The sequence below is a fragment of the Triticum urartu genome, chromosome 2A (genome assembly GCF_056163025.1).
Source record: "Triticum urartu cultivar PI428250 chromosome 2A, HENAU_Tu73, whole genome shotgun sequence".
In the NCBI taxonomy this organism is placed as follows: Eukaryota; Viridiplantae; Streptophyta; class Magnoliopsida; order Poales; family Poaceae; genus Triticum; species Triticum urartu.
In genome coordinates, this window is record NC_141874.1 from 417,042,640 (window position 1) to 417,049,365 (window position 6,726).

Consider the following 6,726-nt stretch of genomic DNA (forward strand, 5'->3'; position numbering starts at 1 on the left):
TTTAAAATGAAAATAGAAAAGTTTTAAAAGAAAAGCAAAAGTAAAATAATAAATAGGGAGAGGCCCCCTGCCCCCCACTGGACCTTAGCCCACCCGAACGGCCCAGCCAGGCCAGCTCGTTTTCCCCCAGTCGTCTTCCCTGTTCATGCGACCGCGGGCGTGGTCGCCGCCCCACGCCGCAGCAGCGCTGGGATAAGGACGAGCCTCCCCTGCCTCCTCGGTCCTCACCACCCCCCCGCTCACTCCCCTCGCCCTGTCCGCCTCTCCCTCTCCCCACCAGATCTCCTTCCCTCCACCTCACCGACGCGCTGTCGTCGTCGCCGGACCACCACCGCAGCCCCCGCCGTCCCCAGGAGCCTCGGACGTGCCTTTCCGCTTCTTCGGCGTCTGCTACATCTTCCCCGTCCACGAGCTCAAGCTGGGAGGAGGCGGAGCTCCCGCTACCTCCCCGTCTTCGACCTCCGTCCTCCTCGGGTCGTCGCCGCCTCCATCGTCTCCGGCCGCCGCGCGTCTTCCCCGGGCCTTCCCTGCAACGGCAGTGAGCCACTGCCCCCTCCTCCTCCTCCCCTTTGGCTCGTCTGCATGCCGTAGGTCGATCCCGCCGTCGCGCCCGAGCTCCCGAGGAGTCCCTGCCTTTCCCCACATTGCTACTGGCTCTCCGCGCGTGCGCTCGCGCAGACCTGCACGCCCTCGCTCGCCTAGCCCCGCGTGCTGCTGCTGCAGCTGTCGTGGCCGCCCGCGACCCGCCGCGCCCCTGGCCTCACCTCCGCGTGCCGCGGCGCGCCAGTAACCGTCACGTGCCCGCCCACCCTGCACCCGCCGCGCTCCTTGCCGCCGAGCCTCGCCTGCCGCGCCTCGCACCTGGCCAACACCGGCAGCCGTTCGGTGTCGTATCGCCCGTCTCTCGCCCCGCCCGCTGTGGGCTTGCTGCTGCTCCGCCCGCGCACGCCCAGGGCTTGGCCGCTGGCCTCGACGCCGGCGCCGCTACGAGCCGCCTCCGCCCCTAGTGTCGCCCCCATCTGAAGTGCCATGTCGCGGGCTCTCCAACGCACCCACCCGCGCCCCCAACGGTCGCCGGAGCCGGCTGGCCGGAGCCTCGCCGCCGCCCCTGTAACCCATCGCCGTTAGCTGTAGGCCTAAACAACCTTTAAAACTAATCTCCCCTCTAACCCGCTGACATTGGGCCCCACCCGGTTAACTAATTTGATTAATCTATAGGTTATGACATGTGGGCCCACTCTGTCTAATTAGGTTAATTAAATTAAATAAACACTGTTAGTTGCCTCTGCCAATGACATGTGGGTCCCAGGGCCCCTTTGACCAGTCAACTCCTGACTGGGCAGATGACTGACCCCACCTGTCAGCCACCCTGGGTGCATGCACCGGGTGCACCTAGCAGTTTCTGTTTATTAATATTATTGAATTAAATTAAAATCGGGAGTTTAGAAAATCTTTAAAACTTTAGAAATTCATAGAAAAATGACCGTAACTCGGATGAAAATACTTTATACATGAAAGTTGCTCAGAACGATGAGATGAATCCGAATACGCGGTCCGTTCATCTGTTACATGCCCCTAGCATGCTGAACATGGAACATTCCCCGTCCGGTCATCTGTTTGATACCAGGAATTCATTCCCGGTTGAATTCCCCCCTTCACCTTTATCGTGTAGCCTTACGTTAGGTCACACCCGGCACGATTTATTGCCATGTTATGCTTTGTGATGCTATGCTTGCTTTATATTTACTATTTCTTCCCCCTCTTCTCTCCGGTAGACCCCGAGACCGATGCCGCCCCTGTGATCGACTACGTCGATGACGACCCCTCCTTGACAGAGCAACCAGGCAAGCCCTCCCTTTGATCATCCCGATATCGCCCATTCCATTCTCTCATGCTTGCATTAGAACTGCTATTGCTTTCTGTATGATCCTACTCTGATGCATAGCATGTTGTTGTTACCTGCTTTCATACCTTACCTGCTTGTCCTAAACTGCTTAGTATAGGTTGGTTAGTGATCCATCAGTGACCCCCACCTTGTCCCAGTTGCCTCGCTTTATGTTCGATGACTCGATCAACGTGATCGACGTCCAGGCCCCGACACCGCACATCACCCCCCTAGTTGTACGACTCTGTAGAGTTACCATCGAGTGCTGAGGGTGGAACCTCTTACATCACTCCTGATGAGATCTCTGTAGTGTAGCTATACGATCGAGGTCATCGAGGGTGATTTCCTCCTTAACCACTTCCGTTACGGCTCTGTCGTGCAACCCCTCAAGTGTGAACCTCGAGGGTGGATCCTCTTACGTTCACCTTGGTGATAACATCGAGTGGAATTCACCGGGGGTGATTCCTCGGGTTTTCCCCTTGGTGTTAGACACACAGTTACTATGGTTACTATGACTTTGCACTGAACCATGTTACTAAAGACGGGTCAACCCTGAGTGGTACCCACGCGAGCTTAATTGCGAATGATGTGGAGTCAGGTTGACCTGGAAGGTGCCCGCGAGATACTTACGAGGCGTGGCCGGGCATTCTTAGCCCTTGCCGCAAGTACTCGAGACGGGGCGACGGGGTCACATCGATCGTGAGTCTCTGCTCGTTACCGCGTGCTCCTAATCCACTACGGTTTGGATATTTGATCCGAGGGGCCTCTGGCCTGATAGCACTAACCATCACGTGGGCATAGTATGGGCGTTCTGCATCGTATACATCAGCCGAAGGTTAATAGACGCCAGTGACTGAGCGACGCGCGCCGGGTTGGACTGCGTAAGCTCCTGCCTTGTTGAAGGAGGTAGCTAGGTCTGCTCACCGGCCGCGTACACAACGTGCAGGAGTTCTCGGGGAGATGGTCCATGACCCCTGGGGGCATAGGTTTAGTCCGGCGTGCTGGCCTCTCTATTAAGCCTAGGTCGGGTTGCGGCGTATTGTTTGGCCGAGGCCGGGCATGACCCAGGAAAGTGTGTCCGGCCAGAGTTAATCGAGTGTGATGGGTAAGTTGGTGCACCCTGCAGGGAAGAAAACATCTATCGATAGCCTGTCCTACGGTAACAGACACTTGGAGTTGTATCCCGATCGATACAACTAGAACTGGATACTTGTGATGAGAACTAGATGGTGATGAGGAATTGTTTGTGATGAGAAATGGATAGTATGGCTCTGGGATTGCTTTCTCACAGGGAGTCGAGAAAGGATCTCTCGCCGAGGTTTAAAACACTACCTACTTTACATTATGTTGATCTGTACTCTTCTATATGCTGCAAGATGCTTGAAGATGCCTGAAGACGCTAGTCTTCGATAGGCTAGGCTTTCCCCTTCTCTTCTGGCATTCTGCAGTTTAGTCCACAGATACAACCCATTCCTTTGATACAGATGCATACTTAGTTTAGATCTGATGTAAGTCTTGCGAGTACTTTGGATGAGTACTCACGGTTGCTTTGCTAATTCTTTTCCCCCATACCCGATTGTTGCGGCCAGATGACAGAGCCCAGGAGCCAGACGACGCCACTGATGACTACTACTACCCGGAGGATGCCTACTACTACGTGAAGACCGCTGACGACTAGGAGTAGTTAGGAGGCTACCAGGTAGGAGGCCTTGCCTTTTCAATCTATGTTGCTTTTGTGCTAGCCTTCTTAAGGCAAAACTTGTCTAACTTATGTTTGTACTTAGATATTGTTGCTTCCGCTGACTCTTGTGTATTCGAACCCTCGAGGCCCCTGGCTTGTAATATAAAGCTTGTATTATTTTAATTTGTGTCTAGAGTTGTGTTGTGATATCTTCCCGTGAGTCCTTGATCTTCATCGTACACATTTGCGTGTATGATTAGTGTACGATTGAATCGAGGGCGTCACAGAAGTTCCCCCGGCGGAATCGCTCTGCCGGAGGGCAAAAGTGCTGCCGCCCAAGTTCCACCCCGAGACGGCGGTGCTCCATCCCGAAAGTCCTCTCCTTATTTTTTTTCTAGGTTAAAAGACCTTATATACCAGAAAATGGGCACCAGAGGTGGGTTGGGTTGCCCACCACCCACCAGGGCGCGCCTGGAGGGGTGGCGCGCCCTGGTGTCTTGTGGGCACCTGGCGGCCCCCTCTGGTAGTTCTTTTCTCCAGTATTTATTATATATTCCAAAATAATTCTCCATAAAATTTCAGCTCATTTGGAGATGTGCATAATAGGTATCTCTGACATAGTTTTTCCAGGTCCAGAATTCCAGCTTCCGATATTCTCCCTCTTTGTGTAAACCTTGCATATTATGAGAGAAAAGGCATTAGAATTACTCCATAAAATGTTATTATGCATAAAAACATTATAAATAACAGTAGAAAAACATTATGCAAAATGGACGTATCACCAGACAATGCGTACTGGACGATCCACTTTGATGGTTCCAGACAGTTGGAAGGCTCGGGGGCTGGAGACATCATAGCGTCTCCACGAGGTGAATTTTTTTGTTATGTTGTAAGAATCATGTTTCCCTATACTAATAATGCAGCTGAATATGAAGCCCTCCTCCATGGTCTCCATATGGCTAAGGAGATGAATCTCATTCGGGTCAGGTGTCTGGGTGACTCCGATTTGGTTGATCAGCAGGTTTCAGGAAAATGGGACTCGAAGGATCCCCTTATGGAAGCTTATCGGTGGGCAGTGAATAATATTGTAGGACATTTCAAAGGTTATCTGGTTGATAATATTGATCGCTGGCTTAACGAGGCCGTCGATTCTTTGTCACGCCTAGGCTCTCAGCGTAAGTCATTCCCTCCCAATGTATTCTTTAAGGTACTCCATAATCCTTCTATCAAGCTGCCTTTAGAGGAAGATATCGCTATTCCTGACCCAGAAGCATAGTTGGTGGCTGCTCTTCATGCTAGACCAGATTAGACGGTTCCTTATTTGGCTTATCTGACTTGAGGCAAGCTCCATGAAGATGAACTCATTGCTCGACAGATTGTCATATGCTCCAAGTCTATGAATATTGTTAATGGTGAGCTGCACACGAGAAGCATCACAGGTGTTTTCCAGCATTGTATTTCCCCTGAGGACGAAAGAGAAACTCCCAATGAGATTCATTCTGGCGACTATGGACATAATGGAGTCTCAAGGTATCTGGTGGCGAAGGCTTTTCGACACGGTTTCTACTGGCTCACGGCTCACGCCGACGCCGAGGATATTGTGCGCAAGTGTGATGGTTGCCAGAAGTTTGCACGTCAGGCTCATGTGCTGGCTCAAGAACTTCGGATGATTCCATCACTTGGCCTTTTGTAGTTTGTGGGCTTGATATTGTTGGTCTGTTCAAACCATCCAAGGACAAGAAGACACACCTTTTGGTCGTTGTTGACAAATTCACCAAGTGGATTGAAGCGGAGCCAATCAACAATTGTGATGCGGCCACAGCGGTCAAGTTCTTGAAAAAGCTAATTTTTCGCTTTGATTACCGACACAGCATTGATACGTCCATTTTGCATCATGCTTTTATATTGATATTTATTGCATTATGGGCTATTATTACACACTAGCACATATGCCCGTGCGTTGCAATGGGAGAAGTTGTTGACATATCCTTCAAAGTGTATATCAATACGACACGACAACATTCGAACGGAGAAGTAATTTATATGTCCACCAAAATGTATATCAATGCGACACGACAACATCCAGACAGTGCCACCTGACGGTAGCAGGGAGACACCCGCCAATGTTGAAATCTACTCCCTCCCTTTGATTAGGTTATCTCATGAAGTTTAAAAAAAATGGACTACTAATGCAAGATTAGTGGTCTTCGAAAGGATTGATTCATTAATTATAGGTCTCTCACTCTTAGCGACAATCTTGAAATTTGGTATTGCTCACAATGTGGCTAAATTTATATTGAAGCGGCCATTACATGCAAAGCCAACAATTTTATCTAATCCAATCACACATGCTAGTCCAAATCCGTTTAATTCCTTCGCTCCATATATTGCTTAGTTATTGATGTCGTTTCCTGATTTCAACGCAATTTAAAACATACATAAATTGATATATTCTCGTGCAAAGAATCGAGGTGGGCTGTTTTAATTAAAAAATGAACCTTTTTAGCGTAATCACATGCTAGGTCAGCTTGTTGGGGCCTTTGGAACAGAAGGCCCTCCCTCGGCGAGCTACTCCCTAACTGTTTATACACGTCGCTATGTAGCCTATTGCCATGAATTTGGTCAGAGTCGAGGAATCGGGACAAAGTGAGAGGAGAGCATATAGATGACAGGCGGGACATGGTGAGATGTGATGCCGATAGGGACCAGCGGGTTGTGCGAGACGGCCTTCTGCCCAGCGGCCGGCGCCGAGAAGGAAGCGTCGATGACGGGCGCTGACCAGTCTTTGCGTATTGTGGGCTTATGGTCCAATTTTGAATTTTCCATATCAACGTGATTTTTTCTCTGATTGAGGGATTCGTAGTATCAACATGTTTATGCTTCTTTGGATTCCAATGAATTTGTAATATACGCTTCTTTGGATAAGAAATATTCAAAGTTACGGCCTAGTGATTTCCATCCTCAAATGCAATCACACACGTAGAACGGACGCCATGAGACGCATAACGCCACATACACAACTTTGGATAAGCACGCATCCTGCCAGTAATCCAATATGCTTCGCCGCCCGCGTATGTACCACACGTCGCACACGATGTTGACTAGACAGAGCCTCCGCATGCCAGCCACGCACACCATGCCCACGAGTCACATACAGTCT

General features: G+C 50.4%; 1 long non-coding RNA gene across 1 annotated transcript; it reads left to right on the top strand.

Moving 5' to 3' along the window:
• Positions 1-214: 214 nt before the first annotated feature.
• On the top strand, positions 215-3,701 carry LOC147985316 (uncharacterized). Its single transcript, XR_015616590.1, has 3 exons — positions 215-538; positions 1,776-1,844; positions 3,475-3,701. It is a non-coding gene; the product is annotated as an uncharacterized LOC147985316 (long non-coding RNA).
• Positions 3,702-6,726: the final 3,025 nt, after the last annotated feature.